Source organism: Corvus cornix, chromosome 2 (genome assembly GCF_000738735.6).
Source record: "Corvus cornix cornix isolate S_Up_H32 chromosome 2, ASM73873v5, whole genome shotgun sequence".
Taxonomy (NCBI): Eukaryota; Metazoa; Chordata; class Aves; order Passeriformes; family Corvidae; genus Corvus; species Corvus cornix.
In genome coordinates, this window is record NC_046333.1 from 34,406,623 (window position 1) to 34,427,231 (window position 20,609).

At 40.2% G+C, this 20,609-nt stretch overlaps 1 protein-coding gene across 2 annotated transcripts in view; it reads left to right on the forward strand.

The window, feature by feature from the left end:
* Nucleotides 1-20,609, forward strand: part of TRAK1 (trafficking kinesin protein 1) — a 103,497-nt gene that overhangs the window by 19,008 nt on the left and 63,880 nt on the right. For both annotated transcript variants that reach the window (XM_010398799.4, XM_010398800.4), the window contains exons 2-3: nucleotides 3,345-3,637; nucleotides 19,035-19,229. The gene's annotated coding sequence lies outside the window, so the exon portion shown is untranslated. The remainder of the gene's footprint in view (nucleotides 1-3,344; nucleotides 3,638-19,034; nucleotides 19,230-20,609) is intronic.

Sequence of the window (20,609 nt, forward strand, 5' to 3'; positions counted from 1 at the left end):
CTGATTTATAAACTCTGTGCTTGTTTGGGTGTCAGATTAAGTACACAGCTGCAATAATGATTTATATCCTCATTTGTGTGTCAGAAGGAGTAAATACCAAAGACTGCAATAACAGTTTGTACCATCTTGTTTATGAATATTGTATGTGCAGGTGACGCTGACTAAAGAATAATATTAATGTTGTGTATTTCATGGGGACAGTAGGTACCATGTCCATTTCTCTTCATGGCTGTTTTGACAATCTGGTAAATAGTGCTCAGCTGCAGTTTGGTTTTATTTTCTGTAATAGGAAGACTTAGAAATTTAAAAGACAAGTGTGCACTGCCTGTATTAGGTGGTAATATTTGCCTTGCGAGAGAGGCCATGCAAACAGTGCCTCCATAGTGTTTCAGAAGAGTGAACAACATTTCTCCCCTGTGTGTATGGAAACTGAGGATATTTAATAAGTCTGAAAGGAAGCAGACGTAATACACATTGATGCTGGCTTTCTTTGTTCCATGATACAAGGTTTTAAGATCAAGGCAAATTCTCTGCCTTAATCCTGAACTTTCTCATGTAGATGTTCCACATGTTTCTGCAGACCAGGCAGACTGACTGTTGTGAATTTTGGGAGGGTTGGCTTTTGTTCCTTCTTTGTGCTTTCAAGCTTATTTTTTTCTAGTTTCCATAAGTTCCAACAGTGAAACAGGTTGTGTAAAGGAAGAGGCCGATGACTTTTGTTTCTGGATGTGTATCTCTATTTACTCTTAACAGAGACAAGGCAGGAGCTGTTGTGGTGAAGTTTACAGGAGGGGGAGAACTGGTTCCATGGTACCTCAGTGGAGTGAATGTTAAGAGGTGAAACTCATTCAACACAAACTTCTAATGCAAACTGGAATATTATGTTCTGGCCAGAAGTATTTTTGGTGAGGACTGTGTGGGAGAGTCAGAAATGAGTGGAGGTGGTCAGGTATGTCAGATGTTGGTTCAGAAAAGTTACAAGATCTTAAATTCCCAGAACTCACTTGAAGACTGCACACAAATCACACCTTGGTTATCAGTGTTACTTCATTCAGGAGTGCTGTTGTGTTCCTGGCTTCCTGAGGTTGCTACGGCAGGGCCTGGGGAGGAGGGCAAGAAAAGCTGAAGAGTGCAGTTGGTGCTTTTAGTTCCTTAATCCTAGTCATGGCCTTGTTCATAACAACAGACTTCCCAAAGTTTCCCAAAAAAAATGAAATTCATAGATGTGTGGTAGCAGCTAGGACAAAATTGAGCCAGTCTAATCAGTCAGTCTGTGCACTTCCAGTACTTTTTCTTGTTTATAGCTTAAACTGTTTCTATCTTCAGTGTAGAGGGGAAAATTAAGATTTGCATTTTGTTTCCCAACTTCATTTGATTAACTTATTTCTAATATCCGTAATATCCTTCTTGTTATTTCTAAAGAGCTACTTGAAAGGGGACGATTTTAAAAGTAGTCAGTACAAGTAACCCCACTGTTCTTTTCAGTATGTACTGTGATAGTGCAGGAATAATGGGATGCTCTGCAGGGGAACCATAACACTTTCTGTTAAAGCACTCGAGTGAAACTTTCTCTTCCTGCAGCTCCCACAGTAGAGTATCATTTTTATTTGGGTATGGTATAAATTTATAATTTGATTTAGTATGTTCCTTTAGCTATTATGGTCCTTACAAAATACAGTTTTTGAGTCTCTGAATGTGAGAACTATTTCCAGGTTAAATTATACCATGCAGTAATACAAATCTATGTAATTGAGGAAAACTTAATGAAATGTTATTTTGTGTGTAGGGATGTTTTTTTCAAGAGTTAATACTGCCCATCTGTTTTCTAGTTATGATGTTCTGATTTCAGTGCAAAGGTATCCTTGTTGAGACCCTCTGAAAGGAGGAGAGAATTTTGCTTTTTTGTTCTTAAGCTTGTGCTGAAGGGGGAAAATACGTAGAGAAATGATGATGCTGGTGCAGTGTTCCAACTTTGTTGCAAGACTTCTCTGAAACTTACTCCTAGGAGATCTAAACCTGGTCTTTGTCTTGACAGTTTAGGGACAGATATTTGAGTCTTGCAGTGAGTTTCTAGAAATACTGTCATGTTTTGGTGGAGCAATAATGTTATTGGCTAGAAATGCCAGAAAACAAGATGCCAAAATACTGAGTGCAATTTTGACAGCAAAATAAGATTATCTGGACATATTCCTAGAGATTAGAGAGAGCCTTTTTCACATAGAATTCTCAAGAAAACTGTTGTGTATCTGGTTCTCAGTGAAACACTGAACATGCTATATAGCATGTTCTGTTGCTGCACTTGCGTATGGAATTGCATCCACACCTGCTGCTTCCAAACCAGTGCAATTGTGTCTTCTTGCTGTCTTTGTTTTTCCTGTGTGTCTGGGTATTCCTGTGTGGCTTGTTCTTCAGGTGCCACTTATGCCTTGTAGCTATTACATGTGTAAAGTCTTTCAGGTCCTTTCCCAAGTCTGTTTGTCTGCAATCCCACAATTACATTTTCCTTTCCTAGCAGCAGGGAGCATTTGCATCTTTCCTTACACTGCTGATAACCAGTAGCAGTACCATACCACCACTTCTTGTAGTGCCTTTAGCTCCTTACACAGAAGGTTTGGTGAAGTTTTGGGACAAATGTGCTCTTCTTCATTCCTTCTCTGGCCAGTTTCATCTTGCTGGGGACATCAGTATCCAGCCTTGAGGGACTTTGTTCCCAGTTTGAGGCTGAGGCACTGGGGAGCAGCAGTGTGGTCAACCCCTTAACCCAGTGCACCTTGAGTTTTGTTTTCTGTGTAGTCTGTAAAGGAAGCAGAGGTGCCAGCTGCCAGTCTGTCAGTGAGGGGCTGGGCTGTGCAGTGGAGAGGAAAGTCTGGTAGGGTTATAGAATAAACTTCCAATTATTGCTGTTTTGTTTGCTCCCAGTTGTTTTCAAATTATGATGTTATTGAAGTGCCAGTAGATCAACCAGGGATGTGCTGCCTCATATAGATGCTGGATTACACAGAGCTTTGGCTTGGTTGATGTGAGAGAAAGTTGGTGAATGAGCCAAGGTACATGGACTGTGCTTACTGCAAGTTGGGATAGGCAAAAATATGGGTGTTTAATCAGCTGTTGGTAGTAAAAAACACGATACAAGGGATGGAACTTTGCCACTGTGCAAGGTGCAGAGTGTGCACGACTGTGCAAAGAGCAGACGTAGGCTGCTGCTCTGTGAAGAGTACTGGCATTTTTGTATTTGCTGAATTTGTCAGGTTAAACTAATGTTTAAGGAAAAGAAAATCATCTGTCCTGATATACGCTGTTTGGAATGGCTTGAATTGAACATTTGTTTCTTTTGTGTTCTGCAGACTTCTTGAAGCCAACTCTAGCAAAGAGAAGGAGTTCCATCTGTGCCAGCCAGCCCCAGTCTCCATTGCTGGTCCCCCTGATGGCACATTGCACAAGCCTGTGAAACCTGCCAAGCTGGACGCCACAGCTTTGCACGACTGCACTTTGGCCGCCACCGTGCCTCCCTCGGAGCTGTCGAACCATGCAGTCCTAGCCCGCGACACAGGCATTCACGAGGAGCACTATGTAAGCGAAGGGGTGGAAGATGATGTGCCGGACTGCAGAGAGTACAGAGATGCCTGCACCATTACTGGTAAGCAGTCAAATCTTTCTCCTTGGTAAGCATGTGGAGGTGTAGAATTAAGCTCATGGTGGGGTATCGGCTTCATGGACGGTCCTGCCGCTGTTCTGCGCATTTCTTCTTGTCTAAGAAGTGATTTCACAGGCACCAGGATTTTCAGTGAAAGCACTTTGTAATGTTTAAGGTCCTTGCAAATGGGCCAGACCAATGATAGCTGTGAAACCAGGTTACTGTTTACCCAGTATTTATGTACTAGGGAAATGGAACCGTTTGAAAGTTTGTTTGGAAAATAGCCAAAATCGGGGATGAGGAGAAAGGAGCACTGCAGCTTAAAGTTTATGGAATGCTTGTCCTGATGTTCAGCATAATTTAGATTTTTCTCTTCATAAGAGAATTGCTTTGTGGGAGAAAAGGGATGGGCGAAATAGGATCTAACATTTTTACTGCGCATATTTTTGCTTTTCAAAGCCATTTCTTTTTTTCACATTAGTTCTGGAACAGTAAAAGTTAATGTATATTGAATAGCTTCTTCTGCATGCATTTATGAAAGGTTGAATACCTTATTATAGATTCATACAAATAAATTGAATATGTGTTGAAGTATGGTATTTTAAATAGAATTAGATTCTTAGTGCTGTGGTCAGCTGACCAAATTTTTTTGCGTTTGAATAATCACTTTAAGTCAGTTTAGTCATGGTTATGGCCATGAAATGACAGGCAGTTTCCATTCCAAGTGCGTGGTTTGTTGGCTGAGCTGTGAGGCTTCTTTTAGCCTAACGTGACCTTGTGAGTTTTAATTCCTTTTGGGAATGTTTGAAGAGTCAGCTGAGTTTTTGGAAGGGAGAAATGAGATGTCTGAGAAAAACAGCTAAGGCCATGCTACTTGGCAGCGAGATACTTTTATCCTGAGTTGCTTTCAGCCCTTTCTAGAATTGTCTTTAAGTCACAGAACTAATTAATGGTGACTGTCAACAGTTGTTTTAGTAGCATGCCTTAGCTTAGCTCAGCCCAGCCCAACAGCTGTGTAGTTATTAAGGTTGATATTCTGAAAAAAAGGAAATAGAAAGAAGGGCAGAGGTGCTCTCAAGTCCATCCTGATTTCCTTGGGAAGACAAGCAGCAGGATTAACACTGGAGTCACTTTGTCAGGTATGCGTCTACATGGAATAAATGCTTTGTTTAAACTTACTTGCCATCCTTCCTTCCTTGTTTTCATAGAGCTACTTAACTGGTTGGTTCAAAAATGGGTCATCCTTTTGACTTCCATGTAGGTATTTGCTTGTTAGGTAGACTAGAAACTACATATCACATAAATGCATTCCTGGCAGTGTAACTGTTTTCCAGGCCCCTTGTAGAAGGATCTGCAAGGCTGTGGCCTGTCTCCACTTCACCCCCCCTTCCTCCCTCCCCTGTTAACGGGAATTTAACTTTGTTTTTCTGTTTCTGACTGTAAACCAGGACAACCAACTTCTTTCATGAATTACGATGCCTTCTTGATTATGGTTCCTTGAAAGGCAAGACAAACTCACTTTTTAAACTTCTAAAAAGTTTTTATTGAATGGAGGCCAGTGCATGTTCTTGCTACTTCACATTCCTTCAAGCCTGGTGTAGTTTCTGAATCTCTTTCTTCTTGCTGAGCTAACAGCCAAGTGTTGTTTACAGATTGATGCTGAATTGCTTTTTAAAATAGATTTGCTGTTCTGTGGCGTCACATTTGTACTGTTTTTGACCTGAGGACAACATGATGTGACTTGCAGTAGAAATAGCAGTGGTTTTGTTGATTGTTTGGTTAGTTGGGGTGGGGGTTTTTTTGTGTTTATCGATTTTTGAGTTTCAGCTTTTTGTTTCATGTTTTAAAGGTGTCACAGGGCACAGGCTGGATGTAAGGAATTGGTCTCATATTCCCTCTGTAAAATCTTTATCAGTATTGTGTGCAGGTATGCAGTGTCTACCTTTGAAACATAAATACTTGATTGAATTGTCAGGATTCCCAGAGACTTTAACATGAAGACTTTGTTTAGTTCTGATTGACAAATTAGCACTATTTCCACTTTTAAAATGGTTAGTGGGGAAAAAAATTGCTCATATCAAGTGTGCATATACCATACTTTTTCTTCTGGTGCCAAGCCTTGACTCATCCTAGAATTCAAATTCAGCAATCAGGGAAGTCTGTTTTTTTTTTTTTTTTTTTTTTAGTCTAAGGTTAAGACCTTCAGCCTATTGTAAAAGTTATCTGCAAAAATTCTTGCAAATAAAGGCTTGAGCACAGTTAAGAAAAGAATGGGAAACTGAGGCAGAGTGTGGTGTGGTGATGCTTTCTGTAATGCAGCAAGCTAATGGTAATTGGAGCTATCTCTGATATAGCTAATAGTAAATTATATGATGTGCACATTTTGCTGTTTAACTTTTCAAGACCACTGATGCTCAAAAAATTCTTAATGCTGCTTCCTTTTTTTTTTTCATTACTGGTTTTGTTTCCTGTTGTGTTTGCTGGCAGTAGAGAGGTACTTGGCAGTCTCTGTCAGGAGCACCATCTTTCCTGCCTGGAACCCAAGAGCAGATTCAATGTAGCTGAGAGCATTGCACATTCTGATTGTGCTAAGTGTGTTTTCTTGGATACAGGGCTGGCTTAAACATTTCATGTCCCCAAACCATCTCAGAATTGTGCTTTAACAGATTTCTGTGGGAGTGCAACTGGAGGTATTTTAGGCAGCTGGTCTGGATAGAATCCTTGCTCTGCTTTTGTGTCAGAGAGGAGATGAGGGTTACTTTTTACTTAGGTCACACCTCTGATCTGTCCTACTGTGCGGCCTAAAAGCAGTTATGTTGGCATAGCAGAGGCAATAAGCACTGCAGGGCTGGACCCAGGTGACAAAAAACAGTGTGGTGAAAAATTTCCTTAAGCCAATGTGTGAGAGAGGGACAGCCCCGTAAAAGCACCTTTCCCACTGAATTTGATGTTAAAGCACCATCCAAAGCTCATAGGTGCTGCAAGTGAAGCCTTATGCAGGTAAATGCATCTGAATCTGTGCTGACTTCAGCACAGAAGGGCAAATGAAGTTGGATAGTTGATCCATTGAAAAAAAAAGTTTGTGAATGTTTTAAGAGTTATTATGAAAAAAGTGCTGGTGGGGCACATACTTTCTAAACACTAAACCTGAAAATGGACTCAGTAGCTGTTGTAATAGATTTTTTGTTTTGTAATACTTCTTTTTAGATTTTGTTAGCAAGATATAGGAGAGAAGATCAGTGTAGTCTGACTTGAAGTTTCTATTGCTATTGATTGTGGAGCTCTTGTAGGTAAATGGGTAGGAGACTCAAGTCCTGGGGTTGGTGGACAGTGGGGTAGCACTGTAGGAAGTGTCATGGTGCTGCTACGTGTGGGAGGCATCTATCATGTCCTAGTTGTTGGGTTTTTTTTCCTTTTAACTTTTCTTTTTCTTGCTGCTGCCGTTCATCCCAGAGCATAGAGTCAGGAATACAGATGTAGCACCATCTAGTGTTCCTTTTGCTAGAAAGGGAGTGGAAAATGCTTTTCTGTCTTTTCTGTATTTGCAGTGCAGACCTGAATGCTTTCAGTCAGATGTTGATGAAAACAGCAGCTGGAATTAGGAGCTTTCTTCTCTAACACCACCACCACCCCCATCCCATTTTTTGTAGAGCAGGAAGGGCTGTAATCTTGGCATGAAAAAGCAGAGTATCACTAAATTGCTCAATAGTCCCAATTTTATGAATTACAGAAGCCTCTTAGTCTGATTGGCTTTCTTTCTTATCTGTCAGCTGCTGTCAGACAAATCCTGTCCTCCTGGAAATGGAGAGTACAGTGGAGAGGGAAGTCTGAAATATCACTGCATACTACTCTTGTGATAGCTGTTTGACTGCCAGAATATTTTGTGAGGTTTTTTGTGTTTTTTTTCTTTTTTTCCTCTTAAAATATGTGTAACACAGTATCCTTAGACATCTTCAATAAGTTAACTTTGTCTGCTTTTGCATGTCTAAATGCTCACTATTTGCAATGATTTTGGTATGGTGTACTTTGTAATTCAAGAGCTAACTGCTTAATATGCCATGTAGGTTTCCTCATCCTTCTCTGAAAAGGGAGAGAATGAATGGACTGTAATTTAAATTGCCCAGCTCCTTCATTAGTTTGCATGATTCATTTGTTCATTGTACTAATTACTCTTACTAAATGCATGTAGGAGTGTGTTTTCTGGCTGTTCAGGACAATTTCCTGAGGGCTGTTGAATTATTGGGAAATGCTTTGTGGTAATAACCTGTTCTGTGTCTTACTTTTGCAATTAACACGAGTAGATTTTTTTTTTTTTTTAATTGCTAGAAACAAAATTAAAGTACTGGAGGGGTCAAACCATGAAATACCTTTCTGCTGAGAAAAAAAGACATCTGTGAGAAGAGTTGGTATTGTTTGACCTTCCTCGCAGGTTGTGTAACTTGCATGTTACTGCACTGACTGCAGTGGAAGGAGTCATAACATCCAGAGAAACCAACTTTCTCTTGCTGTCAAGCCTCATTCACACAATCTCCTAGCAATGTTTGGGTGCAGAAAGTTTTCTCTGGGTTTTCATCCTGTCTCTATCCTTATTCAGGCTTTAAATATGTTCCCATATGAAACAGATTCCATTCTCTTCCACCAGATCACCTCTCTTCATGGCAACATCAGCCAGGTTTGATAACCAACTGATCTTACAGATAAGTGGTGTTGTTCTGACCATTTCATTATGTAACCACTTTATTTTAAAAGACATGCTTAGGGCCCACGGAATTTCCATTCTATTGTGTGTGTGTCTCCCAAGATGCATGTTTTTGTATTGTAAGGCTGAATGTCTGTTCCTTCTGTTTCAAGTATGATAAAACATGATTACTCAATATTAACTCCTTAGGGACTTAGGTATTAGAGGTTGTTGTGAGATTGCTTTACTCTTGTTATGCAGGTGATGGGGAGAATGCTGTACTCCTAGCTGTCCTGTTCTAGGTGCGTGAGTTACCCCCAGAAATTGTGTGCTTGCTATTCTGAGACTGTTCAACAGGGTGCTCTGGTTGGGTTTGGTACCTGTTACAGGCCTGCTGGTTGATTTATAAGCTTTAAATGGTTAAAAAAGTACTGAAAAAATATTGACAGTTTTGAATTGTTTCCCTTTATTTGAACCTCTCTGAGTTCTGTTGGGGTTACCTTTCTCTTTTAGTGGAGCATAACTTGCTCTGCATTTGCTTCTTTTTCAGCTCCTGATTTGGGGTGAGACTTCCATGTTTTTCTCAGTTTTGTCAATATGAGAGAAGAGGTGTAAAATGTTGCTTGGTGGAGCTGGAACTCAAGCAAAGAGCGTAAGAAATGCTCTGCTGTGTTGGACCAGCCAGCTCAGGACTGTGTTTTTGACTCCAGAAACCACAGATGCTGGATATAGGATCACATACTCAGCCACTCTCAGTAGTCTACTCAGCATAAGTCCCCCCATCATGCAGAACTATTTAGTGTTGGAACCTGTCCATAGCTTTTTCTTATGTGGATCTGCTGATTTTATCCTGGAAGTTCATGGTTGCTACCCCTGTGCCTTGACGGCAATCTTGCACTGTTTCTGTGAGTATTTGTCCTATTTATGCAGGATTTTGGTGAATGTAAGTTCTTTTTCCTTGTGAAGTTACCTTCATGATTTTGAAAAACCTTCGTAATTTTTACACCCCTGCCTACTCCTCTCCCAGCTTTCTTAGTCTCTCCTTTAAATAAAGCTATGAGAATGTGGATCCTTACCTCAGCTCATTTACTTTTGTTATTGTTACCAGTCTTATCCTGTAAGCTTGATCTACTTTCGGTCTCTTCTCCCTCTTTTCCAACACTTCTGTAAGCAGCTATTGCTAAATTCTGAACACTATTCCTTTCTCTAAAGCGTTCCAAAAATGCCAGTCCTGTTAACATGAGATAGCTCCTTCAGCATGACTGGAACAATTTTATGAGTCTGACTGTATTTCTGTCTAGCATACTCTGACAAAATAATCTTATTCTCTGTGCCTGCTGCATCATTGCCTCTGTTCTGAATTTTCTGTCTGGCTTTTGGTGCATTCTTAGTCAACTTCATGCAGATTCCTCCCCCCCCCCAAGCCCCCTGGTTGCTTTTCAGCTCTTACCCTTTTCCAATAACCTGGTGGTTTTTTCTGCTTCCTCTCCTCTGTCAGGTTGTTACACCACCTCTTAATCTGTGTCTCAGGCATATGTTTTTATTCTGTCAAGGATTGTCTTTTTGTTGTTTGATGGCATTTGGTTGGTTGGTTTTCCTTAAGAAGAATTCTGCTGTTCTCCCTGTCTAGCCCTCTTACTTATTTATCCTTCCTAATATGATCCATGTTTTTTAGTGTAAACTGTCAATTCTGACATCACTATGAAAGCAAGTGTTGTAATTACAAGTCTGGTGTGGCGTTTTTAAAGACATTCTTCTTAGCTTTCCCTTGTTTTGGGAAGCACTTACCATTCCTAAATGTGTACTTTATTGGAGGTAGAGGTGCATGAAAGCAGTAAGTGTTCATCAGTGTTCTGGGTTTGTTCTTTGTAGAAAGTACTGAAGGCTAGTGCCTAGTAGATTTTTTTGGGGATGTTTTTTTGCTTTGCATTTTTTGTTTTCCTGTTGTGGTGCAATGAATAGTGCAGGAAGACTAAAAAGCTACATTTGACTATTGGTGCATTTAAATGTGTGAAAATAACTTTTATTCCATAATTTAGGTCCATAACATGTGAAGTTCAGCTTTACCTTTCCCCCTTAATGTATGTGTGTGTGTCCATCATGAAGCAACACATTTTTCACTTAAAGTAAGCATCTGTAGGGAGAGCAAGCTACATAAGATTTAATTCTTACGTTTTGCTTGTGATTCTGTGAAAGCTTTGTTGACAGCCATTGTTTAGTGGCTGGCACATTTTGTAGCTGGGCTGAACAACGAGCAAAAGCAGGACAATTGCTTTTCAGGGTTTTTGTACTCGGTGATTTATCAATGGGTTTTTGAGACATTTGCAGTCTCTCTTGGCAGCTGGAAGATCCTAATGGTTAATGAATGTGTTTATTCTTACTGCTGCTGAACAGTGCATTGCCAGCATGCCTTTGCTACATGAATAGCTTTTGTTCTAACTCTAAAAAAATAGCCATGGTGGCAAAGTTTCCTTTTATTTTCTGTTTAATGTAGGAATCATGAATATGGGTGCATTTATCTAAAGGGAAAAACATTTCTGTACTTTGATTTAAGGCAAAGTTCATTTACATTTATGGCATAATGTACTGTAGAGTCCTAATAGTTTAATGGACTCTCATCACCAAATCTGTCTCGGCTTTTATACCCAGCAGGAATGTGTATGTAGGATGGAACCAAAGCAGGGACACTTCAACCTGGTAAGCAGTGGCATTCCTCACATTGGAATTGGTTTCATCTTTGTTAGCTTTGGCACTCCCAAATTTATCCTAGTCTTTAGATGTGTATTTGGCCAAGCCAAAAAGAGGTTGGCATGGAATCTTTTGTTTTCCCATGGAAGACTGGATTTTATGCAGATTTTTCCATGTTCAGAGGCAGAAGAACCACTGCTTAAACAGCTTTGGTCAAAGATGTGTGGCAGGGCTTGCAATTTCAAATCATGTCATGCCATGCCAGTCAAGTTACAGAAGCTGTTTGAGGAGCTGTTTTTTTGTTGTGGTTTTTTTTTTTAAGAAGCAATATTTTTTGCCCTATAATCTAACCACTTGCTTTACGTTGAAACACATGTCCTGAGTTCAGCAGTATCATTTGTAAGACTTCAGTACAGTTAGCCACATTCTGGGCATCTGAGAACCAAGGCTGAAGAGAAATATGGTAAGTTCTGGGGTTTTGCCTATTGCTTTGTACATACACCTGTAATTGTTAAATAAGGCTCAAGAAATACTTGTAATTATAGACTTCAGTCAATACTTAATAACTGTGTCTATGTAGGCCTATAGAACTCAAATAATGCATGACTACAGGCCATGTTTTCCTCTTCAGTAGCATAGGTAGCAGCCTAATTGTGTGGTAGAATTTCTTCCCTCTGCTTTTCATTTTTATGTGGATCTGTTCGCAGTGATAACGACGAGTTCATTCCATCACTGTCTAAATGGACAGAAAGCATGGAGAAGATGAGACTATTGGGCAGTTCCAAGCAGCCAGGAAATATCTGCTGGAAAAACATTTAGAGAAAGATCATCCTTCTTGCATCCATCATTGGAGTATGGTTAGGCTTGTTGGTCTGCTGAAAAAAGAGAATGCTAACGTAGTCATGGCCTCCTGGCTGCTTGTTGAGCTAGATTAGGTGACTAATCTCAGCGTCACATGGAGCAAAATCAGCGATCAAAATGGTCTGGTATTTGGCATGGAACAGCCTCAACTTGATGAACTTCGATTTCTTGTGTTACATGTGGCTGGACTTTAGCCTCCATGGTGTGTAGTCTTTTCTGCAGAGAACCTTATTTTTGCTTAACTAATATGGAGCCAGCACTGGAATTGACCCTTGGCAGGTATTGTGTGCTTTTTATTTTCTGGAATTGTTATTTATTGACTGTCTTTTCTCAAAGATTTAGAACGGAGAAACTTAAAAAAACCACTGAGAGAGCTAAGTGTCAAGGGTAAGTGTATTATGTGTGTGTGAAATAGGACAGGACTGAAAACCAAAGAGAGGAGTATGTGGTCCCATGAAGTAAAGTAGTAGATTTCTTTATTCTTCCAGCTTTCTTCAGAGAGATTCCTTGTTTCTCTTGTCTCTTTTGTTACTGTGGTTATCTACTTCTCTGTCCTCAGCTGCCTCAACAGGTAGTGACAAGTTATGATGTTTTAGTTCTCTTGCAAGAAATGAAAGATTTGCCTGGCTACTGAGGCATTTTTTGCTTGCTTTTGGGATTTTTTTCTTTTGTTTTGGTTTGGGGGTTTTTTGTTTGTTTGCTCGCTTTGTTTGTGTTTAAGAAGGAAGAGGGTATTTAGACTGCCCCTCTCTGGCTGTGGGCTGAGCATCAGCTGCTGGGGTTTGATGGAGTGGAGTTTCCTGGAAGATGCTCAGAGTGGACATGTGATACAGCCTGATGACCAAAGCTTATGTTTTGAAAGTTGCCAAGCAGCCCAGCACTTCCCTAAGGTCACACCCAGAGTGGAGTTGTTTTGCGACACACACTTCTGTTCAATGGTTGTTTCCCTTTGCTCAGAGGAGGCACTTCTGGGCAGCACGGCTGCTTTGTGCTATTTGCAAGATGTTGGCTTCCATCAGGACCACAACTCAGGGGCACTGTGCTCTGGGAATGATACTGTCTCTGGGTAGTTTTCTTGTGGTCGTTCTTGTCATGACTTGTGTGTTCTGGCATGCCCCTTCTTGAGCGGTGCTCTGACCCTAGCGTAGTTCCTGGCAGGGCTGGGTTTATGAGCCATTGTTTTTTCCACTTACAGCCATGGGCTGGAAGTGGGAAACCGGCTGGCAAAATGTCCTGTGGGATTTGGGAGTTCGAGTACTACGGCAGTTCTGCCGGCAGGTGGCAGTTTGTACTGCGGGTTCTGTGGAGACCTGGGAGTCCTTTTAACCTTGGGAGGGGAGCTCTGCTCCCAAGCAAATCAGTGGAACCATGAAGATCAGGGATGGTTTGAACCAGAATGCAGACAGGCAGAAACTATATATTTTATGTTCCTTGTGAGGACTGTACTATAAGCTGTGGATACAAATATGCAGCTAGCAAGAATTTCTCTTGCTTCTTTCCAGTCCCGTGAGATATTTTTCTCTCTCACGGAAGATATTAGTAGAGTTCTATAAGCTATGAACACCTGTGACCTTGCAAAGATTTGTTTATAGTACAGTAGAAAAATATTTTGATAATGGATGTTCTAGGATTTTAGCCAATCACCCCGAGGCAAGGGGTGGCTGATCCTTTGACCAATTAGACTATGAAGAAAAAAGTCTATAAAAGAGTTTGTGAAATAATTAAGTAAGATGAGGAATCTTGATGCACAATGCCTGCCTGCTGGATCTCTCTTCTCCTCTCTACCACTGCCGGACACCGTGATAATAAGCTGTTTGCATTGTGTTTGTAAAGGCTCCTGCAGATACCAGGCTCTGAGATTTGTAGAGTTAATTTTCTCTGTGTGTTTACTGTATGTTTTGGGGTGTTCTTTGTTGGCCACCACTCTCCCCATGCCCTTGTCCCTTCTCTTTGTTCTAAGTTCATTCTCTGAATTTATCATTTGTTCTAATGTGAAGTTGATGCTGAAATTGAGTCAGTGCTCCTTCTTTATTGGTCAAGCTAGGTTTTTCTTTCCTACAGTAAGATACTTCTATAGCCATAAACAGATGAAATCCAAAAGCCTGGCAGGGAATAGAGTTTGAAAGATGAGCTGCTTTTAGGCGACCATGTTGATAGGAATGAGATTTTCAAAGCTGTCTACCTGTGGTTCTTGTTGAACTTAGCTGGAGTTGAAGTTAGTTTGACTGAGGCTGAATTGCTTGTTCATGAGGTGCTGGCATAGTTCCACCCATCCAAGTAACACTGACAGCTCAGTATGTATGTAACTCTCTATGGGAAGTGACCTCACGTATTGCATGGCTGTGTGAGTGCAGGATGAAAAGGACAGTGGGTGACAGCACCCCACACAATGCCTTGTGATCTCTGTGCTGTTATGTGCAGGGAGGGAAAGAATTCCTTGAGGAGCTGTGCTGTCTCCATACAGTCAGCTCCCATTGTTTTAGACTTCTCACTCCATTTCTGTATGATCAACTCCTTGCTCACTTGTCAGCAGAGGAAAGATGTAAGTGTGCATCGGAAAATAACCAAGTGTACTCTTATCCTGACATGCACATGGTTGTCCTGCAAATTCTTTCTTTCTCTGCGTGTGAAAAGTTAAAAAAAAAGAGTGGGGGAAGGAAGAAGCCATCCTCCCACCCTCACTTCAGGCTCCACAGTGAAGAGTTAGTTTACTATATTTAGAGCATTTTGTATGGATAGAGATGTGCCTAGAAGAAAGTGAACTGATGAAATAGTCAAAGGTACCTAGATCAGCAATAATAATAAAAATTTATCTAAGGAAATATAAGCAAGCTGAAACAACCAGTGAAACTTGAGTGGCTGTCTTAAGTTGAGAATCATGGGGTACAGAGGTTTAGTATGTCCAGAAAAGGAGAAATACACCAGCCGGTCAAATGCCAATGTATGAAAAGATACGAAACAAGCTTGTAGGTAATCCATTAGTAACTACCCAAGGGATACTGAAGTGGGAAGAAATATGCAGAAGAGAGCTCAGCTGGAGTGTTCTGCCTGTTTTGCATCTTCTTTATAGAAAGATTAGGAACTGTAACAAGAAATTAACCAGGACAAAAGTCTTCGAAAACATTTGTTTAAATCTCATTTAGAAAACAGAGAGCACAAGGAGGAATGTTGTCAAAAATTACTGCAAAGCGGACTGAGCACCTTCTTCATTTCCTGAGGAACAGGGCATGGAGAAATACATATTTTCAACAAAGCAAGTGAGACAGGGTGTTCATGCATTTAAGCTAAGAAGAAAGTAAAGCAGTAGAACATGTTACTTGCAAAAATAATACAAAAAAGAGTTAATTAAAAAAAATTAATTATTTCTGTGAAGTGCTGGAAGCTATAGAGTTGCAAGAGCATAAGCAGAACCTGGAATGACCCATGCTTTACTAAGAATCATGAGTTCATAATTCATTAGCTATTTAAATTGGTTTTAATCTGCTTGTAGAAATTTGTTTGCCAAATGTGTCCAGAAAACTGAAAGTTGAAAATTGCTTCGATTACAAAACCCAGAGTCCATAACAGCAACTCAGAAAGATATGGTTCCAGTACATTTTGTTGTATCATTTTTAAATTAATGATCAGCTAATTGTTTTAAGTGTAAGATGTTACATTTTTCTCAATAAAATGAAGGTACCACCTAGGGCAAGAGGAAGTGCTTTTATGTCTATTGGATATCAGTTAACTTAATCATAAATTACAGTCACAGATGATGTCTTGGGTGTTCTTAGTAGAGAAGTTACTTAGTTGTTTATCTTTGCAGTTCTAATCAGAAATAATAAAATAAACCTCTGTAGAAACATAGTCAGGGTCTTCTAAAAAATTTACCTGGTGTTTGGGGATCTTCTCATAACAAATGTGTGCATCTCAGAAAACCAGAGGGGAGGAAAAGTGAAGGGGAAGAGACCGTGTAACTGTAGCACTGAGAATGTTGCCGTGATTTAAATGGTGAACTAATGTTTAGTCATGAACAAGTGTAACCATGGTGTCCTGTTTTTCTAAATAGGCAGTTACATCAGAGCCTGTTCCTATTTCCTGCTGGTATCCAGATTTTAAAATTGCAGTAGAAGTTAATGACAATAGCATCATAAAAAGTTGCCTTTCCAATTACTCATTAATATCTTTTCCAGTTATTAGGCCTTCTGAATTGCTTAGAAATTCTCAGGATTTATTATATGGTAGAGTAGAAAAATTTTCTTGCTTGGCTTTTATTCCACGATAATTCTTATTTCTTTGCTGCATAGTCTTCGCATTCCAGGGGATTTCTTTTCCACAATAAAACGGTATAGTTTTGGTTTGTTTGGGGCTTTTTTTCATATGTACATGTATGAAGGGTTTTTTTTCCCTCCTCACATTTTACTGGTCACTTCCTTTGTATCCATTTTTTGCTACTTTTTGGGATAAAACAAGCCAGTTTACCTATCTGTACAAATGAAAGTTTCTCCTCTCATCTGTAAAGTCTATTTTTTTTTGAATCCTAATAAGAGAACGACACTAAAGGTTCGAATATTTCAAGATTTTTATTTCTTTGTTTCCAAGACTATCATCTCAGGCTGTGTAGATTCTTGCATTTTTCTGAAGAGAAGAACTAACATTTTGGCCAGAAAAACTCGCCCAAAGCACCCCTAATGAAAAAAATCAACTCCATATTCTTGAGATTGAGAGCAATTAGGTAATCGAAAGATAGATGTATAAAAGAAAAATTTTTTATGTGTACATGTACACAGAAAGGTTTTTGAATGTCTAGTGGATGGCAGCAGGTGGTTTTTAGAAGATCAGCTGGCTTTTCTGCACTCAGATTGTTGCAGGCACTGAGAGGATGCTGTCAGCAATTAAAAAGGTAGCTAGGGAAAAAGAAAGGTTTGTAGTTACAAGCTGGCTCTTGTCTTTCAAAGCATGGGGAACAGATCTTGTTTCTCTCTGTAAGCCAGTAGTCCCTCTGAGAGGGTTGCAAGGACCTCTTAAAATGATGTGTGCAGGCTGATTCTCACATTGCACAGAGCTCCATCAAAACAGCATTGCCACACATGCGGGCATCTAACTGCAGGAAGGGTTGGAGGACACTCACATGTGTACAACAGGTAGCAGAACAGTCTGGGTGAAAGCAGAGGAGAATACCTCCTGATAGGTGACAGCAGACTCCTTCAACCATAAAGTACAACACAACTTTCCCAAGTGGATTTTTGTTCTAATCATCAGAATTTTGTAAAGTACGTAGGCAGGAGATTGACAGTATGAGTTCATCTTGGTATTCTCTGCACTGTTGTCTGATAGAATAGTAATGTTCTTGCAATTTTTAGTGCTTGGGTTGCTTTTGACGATGTAATTTCTGGATTAAAAAGGCAAAAACCGGGTAATTAATGATGTATAGAAAAGTATATGTTGCTTCCCCATTCTCTCCTTCCTCCCCTTCTTTGACACAGATGAATTCCAGTAGGTTACAGTGGAATTGCAGGTCTACACCAATCCTGCAAGATCAAGTTTCTCTTACAAAAATTGGTGCCTTTGTCAGGAAGCAGCAAGAGCAGGGCTGCCTTACAGGCAGCTGACAGGATGGGAAGGGCACAATCCTTGTTGGCACAGCCCAGGCCCTTTGTTCCCAAGCAGAGCAAAGGTGCTGGCAGCAATGGTTCAAATTGACTCTCTAGGGGTCAATCATCAAACAAATGCCAGCAATCCAGGAAGCCTGGACAACGAGTCAGTGTCAGCAGGGAACAGAGCTGGGCACAGGCTTGCCTACAGCACTGCACAGGGCAGGACCAGGGGCTGGGGTGTACATGGGGCTCCTGGCAGAGCATGCTGGCAGAGGGGACCATGGGGAGCGTGGTCATGGCAGTAAAGGTACATGGGAGCACTCAGAGTCTTGACAGTCTTGGCTGTTTACTCTGGAGTGAGTCTCAGCAAGAGTTGCCAGAGCTATGACACTGGTTAAAGAGGGAGCTCTGGTGCGTTGCCCTTCCAAAAAAGGCGTGGATAGCTCTTGCATACTTTGTGGAGGGGGTAGGGGTTGTGCTGGATGGTGGGGTTTTCTCTTTGTACTGGTGCGGAAATGGAAAATGTGCAGATTGATGCAGTACGTATTTACTGAAAACATACCATGGGTTGCTCAGTATCTTAATAAATATTTAGCATGACATTTTATTTAATTGTATATGATAATTAAACATATGTTTAGAACTATCACAACTGTTTTGGGTATTGACACACTCTCAAAATTTTTCATTATAATGTAATATAGGTTGGAAGGTACCTCTGAAGATAATGTGTTCTGACTTCTACTAATAGCACATCTTTTAGAGTAAGTGCTCATGGCATTGTTTACTCGACTTCTAGCCTCCCTGTGCCCCTGTTTGACCATCCTCACAGTAAAAAAGAATCTGTCTTGAATTGGGATTTTTTGGTGTTAAAACTTCCCAGCTACCTCCTGGCCTAAATTTAAAGCTCTAATTTTAATTGTAACATTTTTGCAGTTGTTGGCTGTCGGTATCCGTTTTTAGAACTGGGTGCAAATTTGATGTATTTGTGAACATGAGGGTCTGCAGCACAGAATGCAGGTCAAATAGTGTTGAAAGGTGCCCTGGAAGTTCCTGTAATCATCTTTACGGGTGTGTCTTAGGTGTGAACTGTGACACTGTTTGCTATTGCAATCCTGGATTTCTGTTTCTTGAGAAAAATCTGCCAGCAGCAAAGGCAAAAAATTACAGTGGTACTAAACTGTGGTCAAAGACCAAGTTAAGGTTATATGTAAGGCTTGAAAGTTAAAAATGATCTGTGAAGTAGAACATAAAAAATTTACATTCCTCTGTGCACTAATCCTTTCTTCATACTCCAGTTGTAACTGGCTCTCTGTTCCCCACTGTAGCCCACTTACTCTTCAATAAATGTCCCTGCTTCTAGAGGCTTTTTGTCACAAAGAGAGCATGCCACTGTATTGTCTACTAGTAAATATGATATTATATGATAAATATTTTAGGATAATTTGGGCCAGGCATATCTTCTGAACTTATTTGTATTGAGCTGTTCTTTACATGCAGAAAAATCCTGTTGATATCAAAGCAAAGTGATGTCTTTCAAAGTTTTATATATAGTACTCAAGGTAACTAACAGAGATTGTTCCCTTTCCCTTAACAGATGTGTGCAATAGTACCAATCTTCCTGAAGTTGAAATCATCAGTCTCCTGGAAGAGCAGCTGCCTCATTATAAGCTAAGAGCGGATACAATCTATGGTTATGACCACGACGACTGGCTTCACACACCTCTCATTTCCCCTGATGCGAATATTGACTTAACAACTGAGCAAATAGAAGAGACCTTGAAATACTTCCGTAAGTCAAAAATTCAGAAATTGTACTGAGAAACAAATAAAACAGTGCTATTTTTGTTACCTTCTTTGAAGTATCTGTGCAATTCTTTGGAAGCTGTGGAGAGGAAGAGAACTGTTTGTGGTTTATTGCTTTGGTCTCCAAGATTGTGGTAGATAGAAAATGAAGGGAACATTTAATCAAGAACAGCCATTGCACTTGTGATTTGTGCATGCACCTTTCCACATTATCCAATACTGGAGAAACTGAAATAGTTCTTTTTGCTTGTGATCTCTCTCAAAGAGACTGAAATTTCTGTATCTGTGCAGCTTAGAAAGCTTAGGCTTCTTTCCATATCCACTTTTTTTGAACGTGTTCTCTGACACATTGCACTGTTGTCTGGCAGCACTATGTGCCAGCATCACAGAATGACATTAAATCATTTTGCTGCAGTTTAAGTTTCTGGAAAAGCCTTGTGAAGAACCAGGCTCTGACCATTTGGTTGAAATGGTTTGGCCCTTCATTCTTTTATTTGTTCATAGTCATGCTATCAGACAAAAAAAAATACTTGTGCCTAGAGGGAACACGAGTAGATTTGTGACCTTTATGGTTAGTCATTCTTTTGTTGGAGTCTGTAGATACTTTATCATGGTGACTGGATTCATGTCTCTCTGGTTTCTTCCACTGTAGGTATTGACTTAGGTGTGCAATTAGAGAAGGCTTCTGTGATTCATCTCAATGACTACTATGCTAAAGCAATAGCAGTGGATTTACATGGATTATAGTAGTATGTAGATTTAGGTAGAGCTGCAGGAGGGATGAGGTACAGGGCTCAGCACAAACCTGTGCAAAGATGGCTTCATTGCATTTTGAAGCACCTGAAGAATCTCTTTGTAAGGAGCACAGCTGGTAAAGAAAAGTATGAATAATATGAAGAACTGAGTTTCTGATGTTCAATAAAGGGCATGGAAGTATTTTAGTAAATAACTTACATATGCTCTCCGCTTACCCCCAATCACACAAAATCAGTGGGAAGGGCAGGGAGACAAGCTGAAGCTGAACTATGGAATCAAGTGTACTACCCTGGTTTTGTATCAGCCCATTAGTGCTGTTACAATGATGGCAGAAACTGGCTTAAATAGATAATTTGAAATGTAGGGTTTCCAAAGCCTTTAGTAACCTGATTAGTCCTGTCTCATGAATAAAATTGTCTGCGTGGGTGCACTGTTGCAATAACCATGGGAAAAATGTTTTGCTAGTGGGAAACTCAAAAATCCCCATGGCAGCATACCTCTTCTACCAACTGAGATCATGGTAGGTGTGTGACTGCTGGGGATGGATACAAAATACAAACTGTGTGGAACATGAATTGAGAGCAGCCCTGAGGAGAAGGATTTGGGGGTG